Source organism: Erythranthe guttata, chromosome 8 (genome assembly GCF_056151865.1).
Source record: "Erythranthe guttata isolate IM_541 chromosome 8, IM_541, whole genome shotgun sequence".
Classification (NCBI taxonomy): Eukaryota; Viridiplantae; Streptophyta; class Magnoliopsida; order Lamiales; family Phrymaceae; genus Erythranthe; species Erythranthe guttata.
In genome coordinates this window covers 10,462,209-10,489,433 of record NC_142540.1, presented here as the reverse complement: position 1 = coordinate 10,489,433, position 27,225 = coordinate 10,462,209, and the positions used below count along the sequence as shown (strand labels likewise).

Sequence of the window (27,225 nt, the reverse complement as noted above, 5' to 3'; positions counted from 1 at the left end):
CTTTTATTGGTGGATATTGTATCATATAGGTACAAATTGAAAATTCAGTGTCCAGGTAGCAAAAATGATCAATGATTAAGAAAAGAGTTGCAATTAGAAAAATAAAATCAAATTAGAAGAGAGAATCCCTCAAGATCTTTCGTAGTGTCCACGAAGTCGAGCATAACTTTCTAATTCGGATTCCAAAACAACTGGTTCCGACGACATTGAAAAGCTATTTCAGCTAGCTACAATTTCTGTCTAATGGCAAAATTCCAAATTCGGACTCGAGCATGGTCAAAAATGGATTCCAATAGCGATCATGAAAATACGTACAATAGTTCGAGAACATGAATGCGCATCAAGAAACGTGCACAAAAACACTCGCTAGAAGAGATACGCACATAAGTAAAAGTACAAAAGCATGCACAAAAGTATTCACGCAAAAGTGGATTCGCAAAAAGGATCATGAACACACAATCTACAATCCTAGGACATTAATACAAATCAACAAACATGCATAAGCATACTGGCTCAAATGGACATGCACAAACGTACATGTATTAAAACATGCGCAAAAGTGCATTCGCAACAAGGTTCTTAAAAACACGAACTACAATACGAGGACTTTAATACGCATCAACAAACAACAACAAAAACACTACATTAATAAGATACATTGTAGTGTAGAAATAAAACTCTATGTTCACGTTTACGTGGAGTTTTTTTCACATTAATTTATATTTCTAAATTAATTGGTGGATTCGGTATCTTATATGTACAAATAGAAGATTAGGTGTCCATGAAGCAAAATGATCAAAGAGTAAGAGAAGAGTTGCAATTAGCAAAATAAAATCAAATTAGAAGAGAGAATCCCCGAACATCTTTGGTAGTGTCCACGAAGTCGAGCATAACTTTCTCATTCGTTCTGGCGGCATTGGAAAGCTATTTCAGCTGGCTACGATTCCTGTCTAATGGCAAAATTCCAAATTCGGACTCGAACATGGTCAAAATTGGATTCCAAAAGCGATCATGAAAATACGTACTATAGTTCGAGAACATGAATTCGCATCAAGAAACATGCACAAAAACACTCGCTAGAAGAGATACGCACATAAGTAAAAGTACAAAAGCATGCACAAAAGTACTCACGTAAAAGTGCATTCGCAAAAAGGATCATGAAAACACAAACTACAATGCTAGGACATTAATCCAAATCAACAAACATGCATAACCATACTGGCTCAAATGGACATGCACAAGCGTACATTTTAAAAAACATGCGCAAAAGCGCATTCGCAACAACGTTCTTAGAAACACGAACCACAATACTAGGACTTTAATACGCATCAACAAACAACAACAAAAACACTAGATTAAAAAGATACATTGTAGTGTAGAAATAAAACTCTACGTTTGCGTTTACGTGGATTTTTTTTCAGATTAATTTATATTTCTATATTAATTGGTGGATTTGGTATCTTATAGGTACAAATAGAAGATTAGGTGTCCAAGAAGCAAAATGATCAAAGAGTAAGAGAAGAGTTGCAATTAGGAAAATAAAATCAAATTAGAAGAGAGAATCCCCGAACATCTTTGGTAGTGTCCACGAAGTCAAGCATAACTTTCTCATCCGTTCCGGTGGCATTGGAAAGCTATTTCAGCTGGCTACAATTCCTGTCTAATGGCAAAATTCCGAAATCAGACTCGAGCATGGTCAAAATTCGATTCCAAAAGCGATCATGAAAATACGTACTATAGTTCGAGAACATGAATGCGCATCAAGAAACGTGCACAAAAACACTCGCTAGAAGAGATACACACATAAGTAAAAGTACAAAAGCATGCACAAAAGTACTCACGTAAAAGTGCATTCGCAAAAAGGATCATGAAAACACAAACTACAATCCTAGGACATTAATCCAAATCAACAAACATGCATAACCATACTGGCTCAAATGGACATGCACAAGCGTACATGTAAAAAAACATGCGCAAAAGTGCATTCGCAACAACGTTCTTTAAAACACGAACTACAATACTAGGAATGTAATACGCATCAACAAGCAACAGCAAAAACACTAGATAAAAAAGATACAATGGAGTGTAGAAATAAAACTCTACGTTTACGTTTACGTGGATTTATTTTGGATTAATTTATAATTCTCTTTTAATTGGTGGATATTGTATCATATAGGTACAAATTGAAAATTCAGTGTCCAGGTAGCAAAAATGATCAATGATTAAGAAAAGAGTTGCAATTAGAAAAATAAAATCAAATTAGAAGAGAGAATCCCTCAAGATCTTTCGTAGTGTCCACGAAGTCGAGCATAACTTTCTAATTCGGATTCCAAAACAACTGGTTCCGACGACATTGAAAAGCTATTTCAGCTAGCTACAATTTCTATCTAATGGCAAAATTCCAAATTCGGACTCGAGCATGGTCAAAAATGGATTCCAAAAGCGATCATGAAAATACGTACTATAGTCCGAGAACATGAATGCGCATCAAGAAACGTGCACAAAAACACTCGCTAGAAGAGATACGCACATAAGTAAAAGTACAAAAGCATGCACAAAAGTATTCACGCAAAAGTGGATTCGCAAAAAGGATCATGAACACACAATCTACAATCCTAGGACATTAATACAAATCAACAAACATGCATAAGCATACTGGCTCAAATGGACATGCACAAACGTACATGTACTAAAACATGCGCAAAAGTGCATTCGCAACAAGGTTCTTAAAAACACGAACTACAATACGAGGACTTTAATATGCATCAACAAACAACAACAAAAACACTACATTAATAAGATACATTGTAGTGTAGAAATAAAACTCTACGTTCACGTTTACGTGGATTTTTTTCAGATTAATTTATATTTCTATATTAATTGGTGGATTTGGTATCTTATATGTACAAATAGAAGATTAGGTTTCCGTGAAGCAAAATGATCAAAGAGTAAGAGAAGAGTTGCGATTAGCAAAATAAAATCAAATTAGAAGAGAGAATCCCCGAACATCTTTGGTAGTGTCCACGAAGTCGAGCATAACTTTCTCATTCGTTCTGGCGGCATTGGAAAGCTATTTCAGCTGGCTACGATTCCTGTCTAATGGCAAAATTCCAAATTCGGACTCGAACATGGTCAAAATTGGATTCCAAAAGCGATCATGAAAATACGTACTATAGTTCGAGAACATGAATGCGCATCAAGAAACGTGCACAAAAACACTCGCTAGAAGAGATACACACATAAGTAAAAATACAAAAGCATGCACAAAAGTACTCACGTAAAAGTGCATTCGCAAAAAGGATCATGAAAACACAAACTACAATCCTAGGACATTAATCCAAATCAACAAACATGCATAACCATACTGGCTCAAATGGACATGCACAAGCGTACATGTAAAAAAACATGCGCAAAAGTGCATTCGCAACAACGTTCTTAAAAACACGAACTACAATACTAGGACTGTAATACGCATCAACAAGCAACAGCAAAAACACTAGATAAAAAAGATACAATGGAGTGTAGAAATAAAACTCTTCGTTTACGTTTACGTGGATTTATTTTGGATTAATTTATAATTCTCTTTTAATTGGTGGATATTGTATCATATAGGTACAAATTGAAAATTCAGTGTCCAGGTAGCAAAAATGATCAATGATTAAGAAAAGAGTTGCAATTAGAAAAATAAAATAAAATTAGAAGAGAGAATCCCTCAAGATCTTTCGTAGTGTCCACGAAGTCGAGCATAACTTTCTAATTCGGATTCCAAAACAACTGGTTCCGACGACATTGAAAATCTATTTCACCTAGCTACAATTTCTGTCTAATGGCAAAATTCCAAATTCGGACTCGAGCATGGTCAAAAATGGATTCCAAAAGCGATCATGAAAATACGTACAATAGTTCGAGAACATGAATGCGCATCAAGAAACGTGCACAAAAACACTCGCTAGAAGAGATACGCACATAAGTAAAAGTACAAAAGCATGCACAAAAGTATTCACGCAAAAGTGGATTCGCAAAAAGGATCATGAACACACAATCTACAATCCTAGGACATTAATACAAATCAACAAACATGCATAAGCATACTGGCTCAAATGGACATGCACAAACGTACATGTATTAAAACATGCGCAAAAGTGCATTCGCAACAAGGTTCTTAAAAACACGAACTACAATACGAGGACTTTAATACGCATCAACAAACAACAACAAATACACTACATTAATAAGATACATTGTAGTGTAGAAATAAAACTCTACGTTCACGTTTACGTGGAGTTTTTTTCACATTAATTTATATTTCTAAATTAATTGGTGGATTCGGTATCTTATATGTACAAATAGAAGATTAGGTGTCCATGAAGCAAAATGATCAAAGAGTAAGAGAAGAGTTGCGATTAGCAAAATAAAATCAAATTAGAAGAGAGAATCCCCGAACATCTTTGGTAGTGTCCACGAAGTCGAGCATAACTTTCTCATTCGTTCTGGCGGCATTGGAAAGCTATTTCAGCTGGCTACGATTCCTGTCTAATGGCAAAATTCCAAATTCGGACTCGAACATGGTCAAAATTGGATTCCAAAAGCGATCATGAAAATACGTACTATAGTTCGAGAACATGAATGCGCATCAAGAAACATGCACAAAAACACTCGCTAGAAGAGATACGCACATAAGTAAAAGTACAAAAGCATGCACAAAAGTACTCACGTAAAAGTGAATTCGCAAAAAGGATCATGAAAACACAAACTACAATGCTAGGACATTAATCCAAATCAACAAACATGCATAACCATACTGGCTCAATTGGACATGCACAAGCGTACATTTTAAAAAACATGCGCAAAAGTGCATTCGCAACAACGTTCTTAGAAACACGAACCACAATACTAGGACTTTAATACGCATCAACAAACAACAACAAAAACACTAGATTAATAAGATACATTGTAGTGTAGAAATAAAACTCTACGTTTACGTTTACGTGGATTTTTTTTCAGATTAATTTATATTTCTATATTAATTGGTGGATTTGGTATCTTATAGGTACAAATAGAAGATTAGGTGTCCAGGAAGCAAAATGATCAAAGAATAAGAGAAGAGTTGCAATTAGGAAAATAAAATCAAATTAGCAGAGAGAATCCCCGAACATCTTTGGTAGTGTCCACGAAGTCAAGCATAACTTTCTCATCCGTTCCGGTGGCATTGGAAAGCTATTTCAGCTAGCTACAATTCCTGTCTAATGGCAAAATTCCAAATTCAGACTCGAGCATGGTCAAAATTCGATTCCAAAAGCGATCATGAAAATACGTACTATAGTTCGAGAACATGAATGCGCATCAAGAAACGTGCACAAAAACACTCGCTAGAAGAGATACACACATAAGTAAAAGTACAAAAGCATGCACAAAAGTACTCACGTAAAAGTGCATTCGCAAAAAGGATCATGAAAACACAAACTACAATCCTAGGACATTAATCCAAATCAACAAACATGCATAACCATACTGGCTCAAATGGACATGCACAAGCGTACATGTAAAAAAACATGCGCAAAAGTGCATTCGCAACAACGTTCTTAAAAACACGAACTACAATACTAGGACTGTAATACGCATCAACAAGCAACAGCAAAAACACTAGATAAAAAAGATACAATGGAGTGTAGAAATAAAACTCTACGTTTACGTTTACGTGGATTTATTTTGGATTAATTTATAATTCTCTTTTAATTGGTGGATATTGTATCATATAGATACAAATTGAAAATTCAGTGTCCAGGTAGCAAAAATGATCAATGATTAAGAAAAGAGTTGCAATTAGAAAAATAAAATCAAATTAGAAGAGAGAATCCCTCAAGATCTTTCGTAGTGTCCACGAAGTCGAGCATAACTTTCTAATTCGGATTCCAAAACAACTGGTTCCAACGACATTTAAAAGCTATTTCAGCTAGCTACAATTTCTGTCTAATGGCAAAATTCCAAATTCGGACTCGAGCATGGTCAAAAATGGATTCCAAAAGCGATCATGAAAATACGTACTATAGTTCGAGAACATGAATGCGCATCAAGAAACGTGCACAAAAACACTCGCTAGAAGAGATACGCACATAAGTAAAAGTACAAAAGCATGCACAAAAGTATTCACGCAAAAGTGGATTCGCAAAAAGGATCATGAACACACAATCTACAATCCTAGGACATTAATACAAATCAACAAACATGCATAAGCATACTGGCTCAAATGGACATGCACAAACGTACATGTACTAAAACATGCGCAAAAGTGCATTCGCAACAAGGTTCTTAAAAACACGAACTACAATACGAGGACTTTAATATGCATCAACAAACAACAACAAAAACACTACATTAATAAGATACATTGTAGTGTAGAAATAAAACTCTACGTTCACGTTTACGTGGATTTTTTTTCAGATTAATTTATATTTCTATATTAATTGGTGGATTTGGTATCTTATATGTACAAATAGAAGATTAGGTGTCCATGAAGAAAAATGATCAAAGAGCAAGAGAAGAGTTGCAATTAGGAAAATAAAATGAAATTAGAAGAGAGAATCCCCGAACATCTTTGGTAGTGTCCACGAAGTCGAGCATAACTTTCTCATTCGTTCTGGCGGCATTGGAAAGCTATTTCAGCTGGCTACGATTCCTGTCTAATGGCAAAATTCCAAATTCGGACTCGAACATGGTCAAAATTGGATTCCAAAAGCGGTCATGAAAATACGTACTATAGTTCGAGAACATGAATGCGCATCAAGAAACATGCACAAAAACACTGGCTAGAAGAGATACGCTCATAAGTAAAAGTACAAAAGCATGCACAAAAGTACTCACGTAAAAGTGCATTCGCAAAAAGGATCATGAAAACACAAACTACAATGCTAGGACATTAATCCAAATCAACAAACATGCATAACCATACTGGCTCAAATGGACATGCACAAGCGTACATTTTAAAAAACATGCGCAAAAGTGCATTCGCAACAACGTTCTTAAAAACACGAACCACAATACAAGGACTTTAATACGCATCAACAAACAACAACAAAAACACTAGATTAATAAGATACATTGTAGTGTAGAAATAAAACTCTACGTTTACGTTTACGTGGATTTTTTTTCAGATTAATTTATATTTCTATATTAATTGGTGGATTTGGTATCTTATATGTACAAATAGAAGATTAGGTGTCCAGGAAGCAAAATGATCAAAGAGTAAGAGAAGAGTTGCAATTAGGAAAATAAAATCAAATTAGAAGAGAGAATCCCCGAACATCTTTGGTAGTGTCCACGAAGTCAAGCATAACTTTCTCATCCGTTCCGGTGGCATTGGAAAGCTATTTCAGCTGGCTACAATTCCTGTCTAATGGCAAAATTCCAAATTCAGACTCGAGCATGGTCAAAATTCGATTCCAAAAGCGATCATGAAAAATACGTACTATAGTTCGAGAACATGAATGCGCATCAAGAAACGTGCACAAAAACACTCGCTAGAAGAGATACACACATAAGTAAAAGTACAAAAGCATGCACAAAAGTACTCACGTAAAAGTGCATTCGCAAAAAGGATCATGAAAACACAAACTACAATCCTAGGACATTAATCCAAATCAACAAACATGCATAACCATACTGGCTCAAATGGACATGCACAAGCGTACATGTAAAAAAACATGCGCAAAAGTGCATTCGCAACAACGTTCTTAAAAACACGAACTACAATACTAGGATTGTAATACGCATCAACAAGCAACAGCAAAAACACTAGATAAAAAAGATACAATGGAGTGTAGAAATAAAACTCTACGTTTACGTTTACGTGGATTTATTTTGGATTAATTTATAATTCTCTTTTAATTGGTGGATATTGTATCATATAGGTACAAATTGAAAATTCAGTGTCCAGGTAGCAAAAATGATCAATGATTAAGAAAAGAGTTGCAATTAGAAAAATAAAATCAAATTAGAAGAGAGAATCCCTCAACATCTTTCATAGTGTCCACGAAGTCGAGCATAACTTTCTAATTCGGATTCCAAAACAACTGGTTCCGACGACATTGAAAAGCTATTTCAGCTAGCTACAATTTCTATCTAATGGCAAAATTCCAAATTCGGACTCGAGCATGGTCAAAAATGGATTCCAAAAGCGATCATGAAAATACGTACTATAGTTCGAGAACATGAATGCGCATCAAGAAACGTGCACAAAAACACTCGCTAGAAGAGATACGCACATAAGTAAAAGTACAAAAGCATGCACAAAAGTATTCACGCAAAAGTGGATTCGCAAAAAGGATCATGAACACACAATCTACAATCCTAGGACATTAATACAAATCAACAAACATGCATAAGCATACTGGCTCAAATGGACATGCACAAACGTACATGTACTAAAACATGCTCAAAAGTGCATTCGCAACAAGGTTCTTAAAAACACGAACGACAATACGAGGACTTTAATATGCATCAACAAACAACAACAAAAACACTACATTAATAAGATACATTGTAGTGTAGAAATAAAACTCTACGTTTACGTTTACGTGGATTTTTTTTCAGATTAATTTATATTTCTATATTAATTGGTGGATTTGGTATCTTATATGTACAAATAGAAGATTAGGTGTCCAGGAAGCAAAATGATCAAAGAGTAAGAGAAGAGTTGCAATTAGGAAAATAAAATCAAATTAGAAGAGAGAATCCCCGAACATCTTTGGTAGTGTCCACGAAGGCGAGCATAACTTTCTCATTCGTTCTGGCGGCATTGGAAAGCTATTTCAGCTGGCTACGATTCCTGTCTAATGGCAAAATTCCAAATTCAAACTCGAACATGGTCAAAATTGGATTCCAAAAGCGATCATGAAAATACGTACTATAGATCGAGAACATGAATGCGCATCAAGAAACATGCACAAAAACACTGGCTAGTTGAGATACGCTCATAAGTAAAAGTACAAAAGCATGCACAGAAGTACTCACGTAAAAGTGCATTCGCAAAAAGGATCATGAAAACACAAACTACAATGCTAGGACATTAATCCAAATCAACAAACATGCATAACCATACTGGCTCAAATTGACATGCACAAGCGTACATTTTAAAAAACATGCGCAAAAGTGCATTCGCAACAATGTTCTTAAAAACACGAACCACAATACTAGGACTTTAATACGCATCAACAAACAACAACAAAAACACTAGATTAATAAGATACATTGTAGTGTAGAAATAAAACTCTACGTTTACGTTTACGTGGATTTTTTTTCAGATTAATTTATATTTCTATATTAATTGGTGGATTTGGTATCTTATAGGTACAAATAGAAGATAAGGTGTCCAGGAAGCAAAATGATCAAAAAGTAAGAGAAGAGTTGCAATTAGGAAAATAAAATCAAATTAGAACAGAGAATCCCCGAACATCTTTGGTAGTGTCCACGAAGTCAAGCATAACTTTCTCATCCGTTCCGGTGGCATTGGAAAGTTATTTCAGCTGGCTACAATTCCTGTCTAATGGCAAAATTCCCAATTCAGACTCGAGCATGGTCTAAATTCGATTCCAAAAGCGATCATGAAAATACGTACTATAGTTCGAGAACATGAATGCGCATCAAGAAACGTGCACAAAAACACTCGCTAGAAGAGATACACACATAAGTAAAAATACAAAAGCATGCACAAAAGTACTCACGTAAAAGTGCATTCGCAAAAAGGATCATGAAAACACAAACTACAATCCTAGGACATTAATCCAAATCAACAAACATGCATAACCATACTGGCTCAAATGGACATGCACAAGCGTACATGTAAAAAAACATGCGCAAAAGTGCATTCGCAACAACGTTCTTAAAAACACGAACTACAATACTAGGACTGTAATACGCATCAACAAGCAACAGCAAAAACACTAGATAAAAAAGATACAATGGAGTGTAAAAATAAAACTCTACGTTTACGTTTACGTGGATTTATTTTGGATTAATTTATAATTCTCTTTTAATTGGTGGATATTGTATCATATAGGTACAAATTGAAAATTCAGTGTCCAGGTAGCAAAAATGATCAATGATTAAGAAAAGAGTTGCAATTAGAAAAATAAAATCAAATTAGAAGAGAGAATCCCTCAAGATCTTTCGTAGTGTCCACGAAGTCGAGCATAACTTTCTAATTCTGATTCCAAAACAACTGGTTCCGACGACATTGAAAAGCTATTTCAGCTAGCTACAATTTCTGTCTAATGGCAAAATTCCATATTCAGACTCGAGCATGGTCAAAAATGGATTCCAAAAGCGATCATGAAAATACGTACTATAGTTCCAGAACATGAATGCGCATCAAGAAACGTGCACAAAAACACTCGCTAGAAGAGATACACACATAAGTTAAAGTACAAAAGCATACACAATATTATTCACGCAAAAGTGCATTCGCAAAAAGGATCATGAAAACAAAAACTACAATCCTAGGACATTAATACAAATCAACAAACACGCATAAGCACACTCGTTCAAATGGACATGCACAAACGTACATGAAAAAAAACATGTACAAAAGTGCATTCGCAACAACGTTTTTAAAAACACGGACTACAATAATAGGACTGTAATACGCAGCAACAAACAACACCAAAAACACTAGATAAAAATGATACAGTGGAGTGTAGAAATAAAACTCTACGTTTACGTTTATGTTTACGTGGATTTTTTTTCGGATTAATTTATATTTGTATATTAATTAATGGGTTTGGTATCTTATAGGTACAAATCGAAAATTAGGTGTCCACGAAGCAAAAATGATCAAAGAGTAAGACAAGAGATGCAATTAGGAAAATACAATCAAATTAGAAAAGAGAATCCCCGAATATCTTTGGTAGTGTCCACGAAGTTGAGCATAACTTTCTCATCCGGACTCGAAATCAACTGGTTCCGACGGCATTGGAAAGCTATTTCAGCTAGTTACAATTCCTGTATAATGGCAAAATTCCAAATTCGGACTCGAACATGATCAAAGTTGGATTCCAAAAGAGATCATGAAAATACGTACTATAGTTCGAGAACATGAATGCGCATCAAGAAACGTGCACAAAAACACTCGCTAGAAGAGATACGCACATAAGTAAAAGTACAAAAGCATGCACAAAAGTACTCACGTAAAAGTGCATTCGCAAAAAGGATCATGAAAACACAAACTACAATCCTAGGACATTAATCCAAATCAACAAACATGCATAAGCATACTGGCTCAAATGGACATGCACAAGCGTACATGTAAAAAAACATGCGCAAAACTGCATTCGCAACAACGTTCTTAAAAACACGAACTACAATACTAGGACTTTAATACGCATCAACAAACAATAGCAAATACACTAGATAAAAAAGATACAATGGAGTGTAGAAATAAAACTCTACGTTTACGTGGAATTTTTTTGGATTAATTTATATTTCTATTTTAATTGGTGGATTTTGTATCATATAGGTACAAATCGAAAATTAAGTGTCCAGGTAGCAAAAATGATCAATGATTAAGAAAAAAGTTGCAATTAGGAAAATAAAATCAAATTAGAAGAGAGAATCCCTCAACATCTTTGGTAGTGTCCACGAAGTCGTGCATAACTTTCTAGTTCGGACTCCAAAACAACTGGTTCTTGCGACATTGGAAAGCTATTTCAGCTGGCTACAATTTCTGTCTAATGGCAAAATTCCAAATTCAGACTCGATCATGGTCAAAATTGGATTCCAAAAGCGATCATGAAAATACGTACTATAGTTCGAGAACATGAATGCGTATCAAGAAACGTGCACAAAAACACGCTAGAAGAGATACGCACATAAGTAAAAGTACAAAAGCATGCACAATAGTACTCACGCAAAAGTGCATTCGCAAAAAGGATCATGAAAACACAAACTACAATCCTAGGACATTAATACAAATCAACAAACATGCATAAGCACACTCGCTCAAATTGACATGCACAAACTTACACGTAAAAAAACATGTACAAAAGTGCATTCGCAACAACGTTTTTTAAAACACGGACTACAATACTAGGACTTTAATACGCATCAACAAACAACAGCAAAAACACTAGATAAAAAAGCTACAGTGGAGTGTAGAAATAAAACTCTACGTTTACGTGGATTTTTTTTCGGATTAATTTATATTTCTATATTAATTGGTGGATTTTGTATCTTATAGGTACAAATCGAAAATTAGGTGTCCAGGATGCAAAAATGATCAAAGAGTAAGAAAAGAGTTGCAATTAGGAAAATAAAATCAAATTAGAAGAGAGAATCCCCGAACATCTTTGGTAGTGTCCACGAAGTCGAGCATAACTTTCTCATCCAGACTCAAAATCAACTGGTTCCGCCGGCATTGGAAAGCTATTTCAGCTAGCTACAATTCCTGTCTAATGGCAAAATTCCAAATTCGGACTCGAACATGGTCAAAAATGGATTCCAAAAGCGATCATGAAAATACGTACTATAGTTCGAGAACATGAATGCGCATCAAGAAACGTGCACAAAAACACTCGCTAGAAGAGATACGCACATAAGTAAAAGTACAAAAGCATGCACAAAAGTACTCACGTAAAAGTGCATTCGCAAAAAGGATCATGAAAACACAAGCTACAATCCTAGGACATTAATCCAAATCAACAAACATGCATAAGCATACTGGCTCAAATGGACATGCACAAGCGTACATGTAAAAAAACATGAGCAAAACTTCATTCGCAACAACGTTCTTAAAAACACGAACTACAATACTAGGACTTTAATACGCATCAACAAACAATAGCAAATACACTAGATAAAAAAGATACAATGGAGTGTAGAAATAAAACTCTACGTTTACGTTTACGTGGATTTTTTTTCGGATTAATTTATATTTGTTTATTAATTGGTGGATTTTGTATCTTATAGGTACAAATCGAAAATTAGGTGTCCAGGAAGCAAAAATGATCAAAGAGTAAGAAAAGAGTTGCAATTAGGAAAATAAAATCAAATAAGAAGAGAGAATCCCCGAACATCTTTGGTAGTGTCCACGAAGTCGAGCATAACTTTCTCATCCGGACTCAAAATCAACTGGTTCCGCCGGCATTGGAAAGCTATTTCAGCTAGCTACAATTCCTGTCTAATGGCAAAATTCCAAATTCGAACTCGAACATGGTCAAAAAAGGATTCCAAAAGCGATCATGAAAATACGTACTATAGTTCGAGAACATGAATGCGCATCAAGAAACGTGCACAAAAACATTCGCTAGAAGAGATACGCACATAAGTAAAAGTACAAAAGCATGCACAAAAGTACTCACGTAAAAGTGCATTCGCAAAAAGGATCATGAAAGCATAAACTACAATCCTAGGACATTAATACAAATCAACAAACATGCATAAGCATACTGGCTCAAATGGACATGCACAAGCGTACATGTAAAAAAACATGCGCAAAAGTGCATTCGCAACAATGTTCTTAAAAACACGAACTACAATACTAAGAGTTTAATACGCATCAACAAACAATAGCAAAAACACTAGATAAAAAAGATACAATGGAGTGTAGAAATAAAACTCTACGTTTACGTTTACGTGGATTTTTTTTTGGATTAATTTATATTTGTGTTTTAGTTGGTGGATTTTGTATCATATAGGTACAAATCGAAAAGTAAGTGTCCAGGTAGCAGAAATGATCAATGATTAAGAAAAGAGTTGCTATTAGGTAAATAAAATCAAATTAGAAGAGAGAATCCCTCAACATCTTTGGTAGTGTCCACGCTGTCGAGCAAAACTTTCTAATTCGAACTCCAAAACAACTAGTTCTTGCGACATTGGAAAGCTATTTCAGCTAGCTACAATTTCTGTCTAATGGCAAAATTCCGAATTCGGACTCGAGCATGGTCAAAATTGGATTCCAAGAGCGATCATGAAAATACATACTATAGTTCGAGAACATGAATGCGCATCAAGAAACGTGCACAAAAACACTCGCTAGAAGCGATACGCACATAAATAAAAGTACAAAAGCATGCCCAATAGTACTCATGCAAAAGTGCATTCGCAAAAAGGATCATGAAAACACAAACTACAATCCTAGGACATTAATACAAATCAACAAACATGCATAAGCATACTCGCTCAAATGGACATGCACAAACGTACATGTAAAAAAACATATACAAAAGTGCATTCGCAAAAACGTTTTTAAAAACACGGACTACAATACTAAGACTTTAATACGCATAAACAAACAACAGCAAAAACACTAGATAAAAAAGATACAGTGGAGTGTAGAAATAAAACTCTACGTTTACGTGGATTTTTTTTCGGATTAATTTATATTTCTATATTAATTGGTGGATTTTGTATCTTATAGGTACAAATCGAAAATTAGGTGTCCAGGAAGTAAAAATGATCAAAGAGTAAGAAAAGAGTTGCAATTAGGAAAATAAAATCAAATTAGGAGAGAGAATCCCCGAATATCTTTGGTAGTGTCCACGAAGTCGAGCATAACTTTCTCATCCGGAACCGAAATCAACTGGTTCCGGCGGCATTGGAAAGCTATTTCAGCTAGCTACAATTCCTGTCTAATGGCAAAATTCCAAATTCGGACTCGAACATGGTCAAAATTGGATTCCAAAAGCGATCATGAAAATACGTACTATAGTTCGAGAACATGAATGCGCATCAAGAAACGTGCACAAAAACACTCGCTAGAAGAGATACGCACATAAGTAAAAGTATAAAAGCATGCACAAAAGTACTCACGTAAAAGTACATTCGCAAAAAGGATCATGAAAACACAAACTACAATCCTAGGACATTAATCCAAATCAACAAACATGCATAAGCATACTGGCTCAAATGGACATGCACAAGCGTACATGTAAAAAAACATGCGCAAAAGTGCATTCGTAACAACGTCATTAAAAACACGAACTACAATACTAGGACTTTAATACGCATCAACAAACAACAGCAAAAACACTAGATAAAGAAGATACAATGGAGTGGAGAAATAAAACTCTACGTTTACGTTTACGTGGATTTTTTTTGGATTAATTTATATTTCTGTTTTAATTGGTGGATTTTGTATCATATAGGTACAAATCAAAAAGTAAGTGTCCGGGTAGAAAAAATGATCAATGATTAAGAAAAGAGTTGCAATTAGGAAAATAAAATCAAATTAGAAGAGAGAATCCCTCAACATCTTTGGTAGTGTCCACGAAGTCGAGCATAACTTTCTAATTCGGACTCCAAAACAACTAGTTCATGCGACATTGGAAAGCTATTTCAGCAGGCTACAATTTCCGTGTAATGGAAAAATTCCAAATTCGGACTCGATCATGGTCAAAATTGGATTCCAAAAGCGATCATGAAAATATGTACTATAGTTCGAGAACATGAATGCGCATCAAGAAACGTGCACAAAAACACTCGCTAGAAGCGATACGCACATAAGTAAAAGTACAAAAGCATGCCCAATAGTACTCACGCAAAAGTGCATTCGCAAAAAGGATCATGAAAACACAAACTACAATCCTAGGACATTAATCCAAATCAACATACATGCATAAGCACACTCGCTCAAATGGACATGCACAAACGTACATGTAGAAAAACATGCGCAAAAGTGCATTCGCAACAACGTTATTAAAAACACGAACTATAATACTAGGAGTTTAATACGCATCAACAAACAACAGAAAAAACACTAGATAAAAAAGATACAGTGGAGTGTAGAAATAAAACACTACGTTTACGTGGATTTTTTTCGGATTAATTTATATTTCTATATTAATTGGTGGATTTGGTATCTTATAGGTACAAATCGAAAATTAGGTGTCCAGGAAGCAAAAATGATCAAAGAGTAAGAAAAGAGTTGCAATTAGGAAAATAAAATCAAATTAGAAGACAGAATCCCAATACATCTTTGGTAGTGTCCACAAAGTCGAGCATAACTTTCTCATCCGGACTCGAAATCAACTGGTTCCGACGGCATTGGAAAGCTATTTCAGCTAGTTACAATTCCTGTATAATGGCAAAATTCCAAATTCGGACTCGAACATGATAAAAGTTGGATTCCAAAAGCGATCATGAAAATACGTACTATAGTTCGAGAACATGAATGCGCATCAAGAAACGTGCAAAAAAACACTCGCTAGAAGAGATACGCACATAAGTAATAGTACAAAATCATGCACAAAAGTACTCACGTAAAAGTGCATTCGCAAAAAGGATCATGAAAACACAAACTACAATCCTAGGACATTAATCCAAATCAACAAACATGCATAAGCATACTGCCGCAAATGGACATGCACAAGCGCACATGTAAAAAAACATGCGCAAAACAACATTCGCAACAACGTTCTTAAAAACACGAACTACAATACTAGGACTTTAATACACATCAACAAACAACAGCAAAAACACTAGATAAAAAAGATACAATGGAGTGTAGAAATAAAACTCTACGTTGACGTTTACGTGGATTTTTTTTGGATTAATTTATATTTGTGTTTTAATTGGTGGATTTTGTATAATATAGGTACAAATCAAATATTAAGTGTCCAGGTAGCAAAAATGATCAATGATTAAGAAAAGAGTTGCAATTAGGAAAATAAAATCAAATTAGAAAAGAGAATCCCTCAACATCTTTGGTAGTGTCCACGAAGTCGAGCATAACTTTCTAATTCGGACTCCAAAACAACTAGTTCATGCGACATTGGAAAGCTATTTCAGCTGGCTACAATTTCTGTCTAATGGAAAAATTCCTAATTCGGACTCGAGCATCGTCAAAATTGGATTACAAAAGCGTTCATGAATATACGTACTATCGTTCGAGAACATGAATGCGCATCAAGAAACGTGCACAAAAACACTCGCTAGAAGCGATACGCACATAAGTAAAAGTACAAAAGCATGCCCAATAGTACTCACGCAAAAGTGCATTCGCAAAAAGGATCATGAAAACACAAACTACAATCCTAGGACATTAATCCAAATCAACATACATGCATAAGCACACTCGCTCAAATGGACATGCACAAACGTACATGCAGAAAAACATGCGCAAAAGTGCATTCGCAACAACGTTATTAAAAACACGAACTACAATACTAGGACTTTAATACGCATCAACAAACAACAGAAAAAACACTAGATAAAAAAGATACAGTGGAGTGTAGAAATAAAACTCTACGTTTACGTGGATTTTTTTCGGATTAATTTATATTTCTATATTAATTGGTGGATTTGGTATCTTATAGGTACAAATCAAAAATTAGGTGTCCAGGAAGCAAAAATGATCAAAGAGTAAGAAAAGAGTTGCAATTAGGAAAATAAAATCAAATTAGAAGAGAGAATCCCCGAACATCTTTGGTAGTGTCCACGAAGTCGAGCATAACTTTCTCATCCGGACTCGAAATCAACTGGTTCCGACGGCATTGGAAAGCTATTTCAGCTAGTTACAATTCCTGTATAATGGCAAAATTCCAAATTCGGACTCGAACATGATCAAAGTTGGATTCCAAAAGTCACTACAAGAAAAGTGGCTTTTGATAGCACATCTTTATAGCGTTTTTAACGCAAGTGCTATAGTAGATAGTTTTTATTTTTATAAATTAATAATAAATAAATAAAACGCTATAACATTCCCACGCTAATTTTCACCTTTAAAAGACGCTAAAAAAGAACAATTTTTTTTTGGCAAAAAATCCGTTCTGACTCGTGCGCCTCAATATTTTCGACCCTATTTCCAAGCAGAATCCTTCTTCAATTTCAAGACTACCGTCTCTCCTAGATTTCAATCTTCAATTTCAAGACTGCCGTCTCTCCTAGATTTCAATCGGTTGGTGTTCCTATTGCTCGACTTTTCTCTTATTTCCGGGCTATAGCAGGTATGTCTTGCGCAAGAAAAATCTATCTATTGTCGGTGCCACGAAGGCTCGAATCAATGCTTAAAGATTATCATCTCTCTTCAGTCTTCGCAATCGATCCGCCATAGATATCTTTCTGAACGTATAATTGTCAATTTCGAGATTCTTTTGGATTCTAATTTATTTGCAAAAAGCCCTAAATTTACTCAATTATTCGCTACTGATTTACCCAATCTTTTGTTGAATGGTATTGGTTGTTTATATGTTTTCTAAATTACAATGCTTCAAATTTGTTTAAGAATTTATAATATTATTATATTGGGGCACATTTTATCAGACTCTTATTTATCGTTTTTGTTTGCAACAAACTGTTTTTTATCCTTTAGCTTTTATGATTATTTTATGCAACTTTACTTAGATATTGTTATATACAATTAATGTATAAATACGTTTTTGCAGGTTCTTATTTGTGCACTAGTAGACAGAGTTCTATGCCTGACTATACATAATCACGAAGCACATATACTATGTTTTCATATATCTTTCCTAACAACATGTGAATGCATATAGTTTTTTTGTTCTCAATTGATTTTTTGCACCATGTAATTCATTCTAGATATTGTGTTTTCTTTAAATTTTAGCATGAATGCCTAAAACAAATTGCCTTATACAAATTCTCATTCATAAAACTAGATAACAGAAATGTTAGACATGAGTATAGTACATTCCATTTTTTTCATGTGTTGAATAAACTCTATTTCTGTACTTGTTTTTTTTTTTTTTTTTTTTTTTTGTACAGATAGAAGTTACTGATAACATATATTTTTTTATGTATTCAGGTATTAGATGGAACATATTAACGGAGGATTCGGTACTTTCAATGATTCAAGTGGTAGGTAATATCTATAAAAGTTCTTTTATGCATTCTCACTTATTTTCTTGTTGTACAAAAATTTTGGTACAAATGAACAACTATTAGATGTTTGATGCAATATTGAGGCTGACGAGTCTCCATCCATATGACTGGTATGAAATTGATCATGAACGTAGGCTGTACGATATTTTAACGTGGATAAAATAGTTTTATAGCCGGTCAATCTTCTTTGTTTACTGTAATAACTTATTTTTAGTTTTCTTTTAATTTTAACAGGTCAAGGTCAAGAATGGTGAATAGCTACATACATGAGTTTGAGATGCAATGCTCTCATGTAGTCACAAAAATTTTATTGTACTCCATACTTTTTTTGAGAATCTACTTTGAATAGTACTAGAAGATAGCTAGTATTTGTAGACTTACATGAATTGGATTCAAATATTAATGAAAAGTATTTATTCTGTAATCTACCTTTTTTGTACTTGTTTTGTATTTTTCAGGGATAACTCTTTAAATATTAGCATGTTCACCATAAATAATAATTAATAGTAGTGATGAAAATTGCTACAGTACCATTTTGTTATCAATTCTAAGACAATAGCATTTTAAAAACGTTGTCATTAATAATTTGATAGCGTTTCAAAAGTACAATAGCAAATTACTGATAGCATTAGAAAATGCTATCATAGACATACAATAGCATTTTATTGTTGTTATAAAAACAAATACCATAGCATAGACTAAACGCTATCTAAATTACAATTATTATAGCGTTTCAAAAACGCTATAAGAAAACCTAGGTCTATTATAGCTCGGGCAGACATAGCATTTGTAAAAACGCTATAGAATCCTAGGATAGCGTTTTTCAAACGCTATGGATAACGATTTGTGTTGTAGTGAGTGATCATGAAAATACGTACTATAGTTCGAGAACATGAATGCGCATCAAGAAACGTGCACAAAAACACTCGCTAGAAGAGATACGCACATAAGTAAAAGTACAAAAGCATGCACAAAAGTACTCACGTAAAAGTGCATTCGCAAAAAGGATCATGAAAACACAAACTACAACTAGGACATTAATCCAAATCAACAAACATGCATAAGCATACTGGCTCAAATGGACATGCACAAGCGTATATGTAAAAAAACATGCGCAAAACTGCATTTGCAACAACGTTCTTAAAAACACGAACTACAATACTAGGACTTTAATACGCATCAACAAACAATAGCAAATACACTAGATAAAAAAGATACAATGGAGTGTAGAAATAAAACTCTACGTTTACGTTTACGTGCATTTTTTTTGGATTAATTTATATTTCTGTTTTAATTGGTGGATTTTGTATCATATAGGTACAAATCGAAAATTAAGTGTCCAGGTAGCAAAAATGATCAATGATTAAGAAAAAAGTTGCAATTAGGAAAATAAAATCAAATTAGAAGAGAGAATCCCTCAACATCTTTGGTAGTGTCCACGAAGTCGTGCATAACTTTCTAATTCGGACTCCAAAACAACTGGTTCTTGCGACATTGGAAAGCTATTTCAGCTGGCTACAATTTCTGTCTAATGGCAAAATTCCAAATTCAGACTCGATCATGGTCAAAATTGGATTCCAAAAGCGATCATGAAAATACGTACTATAGTTCGAGAACATGAATGCGTATCAAGAAACGTGCACAAAAACACGCTAGAAGAGATACGCACATAAGTAAAAGTACAAAAGCATGCACAATAGTACTCACACAAAAGTGCATTCGCAAAAAGGATCATGAAAACACAAACTACAATCCTAGGACATTAATACAAATCAACAAACATGCATAAGCACACTCGCTCAAATTGACATGCACAAACTTACATGTAAAAAAACATGTACAAAAGTGCATTCGCAACAACGTTTTTTAAAACACGGACTACAATACTAGGACTTTAATACGCATAAACAAACAACAGCAAAAACACTAGATAAAAAAGATACAGTGGAGTGTAGAAATAAAACTCTACGTTTACGTGGATTTTTTTTCAGATTAATTTATATTTCTATATTAATTGGTAGATTTTGTATCTTATAGGTACAAATCGAAAATTAGGTGTTTAGGAAGTAAAAATGATCAAAGAGTAAGAAAAGAGTTGCAATTAGGAAAATAAAATCAAATTAGGAGAGAGAATCCCCGAACATCTTTGGTAGTGTCCACGAAGTCGAGCATAACTTTCTCATCCGGACTCGAAATCAACTAGTTCCGGCGGCATTGGAAAGCTATTTCAGCTAGCTACAATTCCTGTCTTATGGCAAAATTCCAAATTCGGACTCGAACATGGTCAAAATTGGATTCCAAAAGCGATCATGAAAATACGTACTATAGTTCGAGAACATGAATGCGCATCAAGAAACGTGCACAAAAACACTCGCTAGAAGAGATACGCACATAAGTAAAAGTTTAAAAGCATGCACAAAAGTACTCACGTAAAAGTACATTCGCAAAAAGGATCATGAAAACACAAACTACAATCCTAGGACATTAATCCAAATCAACAAACATGCATAAGCATACTGGCTCAAATGGACATGCACAAGCGTACATGTAAAAAAACATGCGCAAAAGTGCATTCGCAACAACGTCATTAAAAACACGAACTACAATACTAGGACTTTAATACGCATCAACAAACAACAGCAAAAACACTAGATAAAGAAGATACAATGGAGTGGAGAAATAAAACTCTACGTTTACGTTTACGTGGATTTTTTTTGGATTAATTTATATTTGTGTTTTAATTGGTGGATTTTGTATCATATAGGTACAAATCAAAAAGTAAGTGTCCAGGTAGAAAAAATGATCAATGATTAAGAAAAGAGTTGCAATTAGGAAAATAAAATCAAATTAGAAGAGAGAATCCGTCAACATCTTTGGTAGTGTCCACGAAGTCGATTATAACTTTCTAATTCGGACTCCAAAACAACTAGTTCATGCGACATTGGAAAGCTATTTCAGCAGGCTACAATTTTTGTCTAATGGAAAAATTCCAAATTCGGACTCGATCATGGTCAAAATTGGATTCCAAAAGTGATCATGAAAATACGTACTATAGTTCGAGAACATGAATGCGTATCAAGAAACGTGCACAAAAACACGCTAGAAGAGATACGCACATAAGTAAAAGTACAAAAGCATGCACAATAGTACTCACGCAAAAGTGCATTCGCAAAAAGGATCATGAAACCACAAACTACAATCCTAGGACATTAATACAAATCAACAAACATGCATAAGCACACTCGCTCAAATTGACATGCACAAACTTACATGTACAAAAGTGCATTCGCAACAACGTTTTTTAAAACACGGACTACAATACTAGGACTTTAATACGCATAAACAAACAACAGCAAAAACACTAGATAAAAAAGATACTGTGGAGTGTAGAAATAAAAATCTACGTTTACGTGGATTTTTTTTCGGATTAATTTATATTTCTATATTAATTGGTGGATTTTGTATCTTATAGGTACAAATCGAAAATTAGGTGTTCAGGAAGTAAAAATGATCAAAGAGTAAGAAAAGAGTTGCAATTAGGAAAATAAAATCAAATTAGGAGAGAGAATCCCCGAACATCTTTGGTAGTGTCCACGAAGTCGAGCATAACTTTCTCATCCGGACTCGAAATCAACTAGTTCCGGCGGCATTGGAAAGCTATTTCAACTAGCTACAATTCCTGTCTTATGGCAAAATTCCAAATTCGGACTCGAACATGGTCAAAATTGGATTCCAAAAGCGATCATGAAAATACGTACTATAGTTCGAGAACATGAATGCGCATCAAGAAACGTGCACAAAAACACTCGCTAGAAGAGGTACGCACATAAGTAAAAGTTTAAAAGCATGCACAAAAGTACTCACGTAAAAGTACATTCGCAAAAAGGATCATGAAAACACAAACTACAATCCTAGGACATTAATCCAAATCAACAAACATGCATAAGCATACTGGCTCAAATGGACATGCACAAGCGTACATGTAAAAAAACATGCGCAAAAGTGCATTCGCAACAACGTCATTAAAAACACGAACTACAATACTAGGACTTTAATACGCATCAACAAACAACAGCAAAAACACTAGATAAAGAAGATACAATGGAGTGGAGAAATAAAACTCTACGTTTACGTTTACGTGGATTTTTTTGGATTAATTTATATTTGTGTTTTAATTGGTGGATTTTGTATCATATAGGTACAAATCAAAAAGTAAGTGTCCAGGTAGAAAAAATGATCAATGATTAAGAAAAGAGTTGCAATTAGGAAAATAAAATCAAATTAGAAGAGAGAATCCCTCAACATCTTTGGTAGTGTCCACGAAGTCGAGCATAACTTTCTAATTCGGACTCCAAAACAACTAGTTCATGCGACATTGGAAAGCTATTTCAGCTGGCTACAATTTTTGTCTAATGGAAAAATTCCAAATTCGGACTCGATCATGGTCAAAATTGGATTCCAAAAGCGATCATGAAAATACGTACTATAGTTCGAGAACATGAATGCGTATCAAGAAACGTGCACAAAAACACGCTAGAAGAGATACGCACATAAGTAAAAGTACAAAAGCATGCACAATAGTACTCACGCAAAAGTGCATTCGCAAAAAGGATCATGAAAACACAAACTACAATCCTAGGACATTAATACAAATCAACAAACATGCATAAGCACACTCGCTCAAATTGACATGCACAAACTTACATGTAAAAAAACATGTACAAAAGTGCATTCGCAACAACGTTTTTTAAAACACGGACTACAATACTAGGACTTTAATACGCATAAACAAACAACAGCAAAAACACTAGATAAAAAAGATACAGTGGAGTGTAGAAATAAAACTCTACGTTTACGTGGATTTTTTTTCGGATTAATTTATATTTCTATATTAATTGGTGGATTTTGTATCTTATAGGTACAAATCGAAAATTAGGTGTCCAGGAAGTAAAAATGATCAAAGAGTAAGAAAAGAGTTGCAATTAGGAAAATAAAATCAAATTAGGAGAGAGAATCCCCGAACATCTTTGGTAGTGTCCACGAAGTCGAGCATAACTTTCTCATCCGAACTCAAAATCAACTGGTTCCGCCGGCATTGGAAAGCTATTTCAGCTAGCTACAATTCCTGTCTAATGGCAAAATTCCAAATTCGGACTCGAATATGGTCAAAAATGGATTCCAAAAGCGATCATGAAAATACGTACTATAGTTCGAGAACATTAATGCGCATCAAGAAACGTGCACAAAAACACTCGCTAGAAGAGATACGCACATAAGTAAAAGTACAAAAGCATGCACAAAAGTACTCACGTAAAAGTGCATTCGCAAAAAGGATCATGAAAACACAAACTACAATCCTAGGACATTAATCCAAATCAACAAACATGCATAAGCATACTGGCTCAAATGGACATGCACAAGCGTACATGTAAAAAAACATGAGCAAAACTGCATTCGCAACAACGTTCTTAAAAACACGAACTACAATACTAGGACTTTAATACGCATCAACAAACAATAGCAAATACACTAGATAAAAAAGATACAATGGAGTGTAGAAATAAAACTCTACGTTTACGTTTACGTGGATTTTTTTTGGATTAATTTATATTTCTGTTTTAATTGGTGGATTTTGTATCATATAGGTACAAATCGGAAATTCAGTGTCCAGGTAGCAAAAATGATCAATGATTAAGAAAAGAGTTGCAATTAGGAAAATAAAATCAAATTAGAAGAGAGAATCCCTCATCATCTTTGGTAGTGTCCACGAAGTCGTGCATACCTTTCTAATTCGGACTCCAAAACAACTGGTTCTTGCGACATTGGAAAGCTATTTCAGCTGGCTACAATTTCTGTCGAATGGCAAAATTCCAAATTCCGACTCGATCATGGTCAAAATTGGATTCCAAAAGCGATCATGAAAATACGTACTATAGTTCGAGAACATGAATGCGTATCAAGAAACGTGCACAAAAACACTCGCTAGAAGAGATACGCACATAAGTAAAAGTACAAAAGCATGCACAATAGTACTCACGCAAAAGTGCATTCGCAAAAAGGATCATGAAAACACAAACTACAATCCTAGGACATTAATACAAATCAACAAACATGCATAAGCACACTCGCTCAAATTGACATGCACAAACTTACATGTAAAAAAACATGTACAAAAGTGCATTCGCAACAACGTTTTTTAAAACACGGACTACAATACTAGGACTTTAATACGCATCAACAAACAACAGCAAAAACACTAGATAAAAAAGATACAGTGGAGTGTAGAAATAAAACTCTACGTTTACGTGGATTTTTTTTCGGATTAATTTATATTTCTATATTAATTGGTGGATTTTGTATCTTATAGGTACAAATCGAAAATTAGGTGTCCAGGAAGCAAAAATGATCAAAGAGTAAGAAAAGAGTTGCAATTAGGAAAATAAAATCAAATTAGAAGAGAGAATCCCCGAACATCTTTGGTAGTGTCCACGAAGTCGAGCATAACTTTCTCATCCGGACTCAAAATCAACTGGTTCCGCCGGCATTGGAAAGTTATTTCAGCTAGCTACAATTCCTGTCTAATGGCAAAATTCCAAATTCGGACTCGAACATGGTCAAAAATGGATTCCAAAAGTGATCATGAAAATACGTACTATAGTTCGAGAACATGAATGCGCATCAAGAAACATGCACAAAAACACTCGCTAGAAGAGATACGCACATAAGGTAAAGTACAAAAGCATGCACAAAAGTACTCACGTAAAAGTGCATTCGCAAAAAGGATCATGAAAACACAAACTACAATCCTAGGACATTAATCCAAATCAACAAACCTGCATAAGCATACTGGCTCAAATGGGCATGCACAAGCGTACATGTAAAAAAACATGCGCAAAAGTGCATTCGCAACAACGTCATTAAAAACGCGAACTACAATACTAGGACTTTAATACGCATGAACAAACAACAGCAAAAACACTAGATAAAGAAGATACAATGGAGTGGAGAAATAAAACTCTACGTTTACGTTTACGTGGATTTTTTTTGGATTAATTTATATTTGTGTTTTAATTGGTGGATTTTGTATCATATAGGTACAAATCAAAAAGTAAGTGTCCAGGTAGAAAAAATGATCAATGATTAAGAAAAGAGTTGCAATTAGGAAAATAAAATCAAATTAGAAGAGAGAATCCCTCAACATCTTTGGTAGTGTCCTCGAAGTCGAGCATAACTTTCTAATTCGGACTCCAAAACAACTAGTTCATGCGACATTGGAAAGCTATTTCAGCTGGCTACAATTTCTGTCTAATGGAAAAATTCCAAATTCGGACTCGAGCATGGTCAAAATTGGATTCCAAAAGCGATCATGAAAATACGTACTATCGTTCGAGAACATGAATGCGCATCAAGAAACGTGCACAAAAACACTCGCTAGAAGCGATACGCACATAAGTAAAAGTACAAAAGCATGCCCAATAGTACTCACGCAAAAGTGCATTCGCAAAAAGGATCATGAAAACACAAACTACAATCCTAGGACATTAATCCAAATCAACATACATACATAAGCACACTCGCTCAAATGGACATGCACAAACGTACATGTAGAAAAACATGCGTAAAAGTGCATTCGCAACAACGTTATTAAAAACACGAACTACACTAGTAGGACTTTAATACGCATCAACAAACAACAGAAAAAACACTAGATAAAAAAGATACAATGGAGTGTAGAAATAAAACTCTACGTTTACGTGGATTTTTTTCGGATTAATTTATATTTCTATATTAATTGGTGGATTTGGTATCTTATAGGTACAAATCGAAAATTAGGTGTCCAGGAAGCAAAAATGATCAAAGAGTAAGAAAAGAGTTGCAATTAGGAAAATAAAATCAAATTAGAAGAGAGAATCCCCGAACATCTTTGGTAGTGTCCACGAAGTCGAGCATAACTTTCTCATCCGGACTCAAAATCAACTGGTTCCGCCGGCATTGGAAAGCTATTTCAGCTAGTTACAATTCCTATATAATGGCAAAATTCCAAATTCGGACTCGAACATGGTCAAAAATGGATTCCAAAAGTGATCATGAAAATACGTCCTATAGTTCGAGAACATGAATGCGCATCAAGAAAAGTGCACAAAAACACTCGCTAGAAGAGATACGCAAAAAGGATCATGAAAACACAAACTACAATCCTAGGACATTAATCCAAATCAACAAACATGCATAAGCATACCGGCTCAAATGGACATGCACAAGCGTACATGTAAAAAAACATGCGCAAAACTGCATTCGCAACAACGTTCTTAAAAACACGAACTACAATACTAGGACTTTAATATGCATCAACAAACAATAGCAAATACACTAGATAAAAAAGATACAGTGGAGTGT

At 34.6% G+C, this 27,225-nt stretch overlaps 1 long non-coding RNA gene across 1 annotated transcript; it reads left to right on the top strand.

Annotated features, from left to right (window-relative positions):
- Positions 1-17,715: 17,715 nt before the first annotated feature.
- Positions 17,716-19,317, top strand: LOC148768502 (uncharacterized). Its single transcript, XR_016032854.1, has 3 exons — positions 17,716-17,933; positions 18,752-18,804; positions 19,063-19,317. It is a non-coding gene; the product is annotated as an uncharacterized LOC148768502 (long non-coding RNA).
- The last annotated feature ends 7,908 nt before the right edge of the window (positions 19,318-27,225 follow it).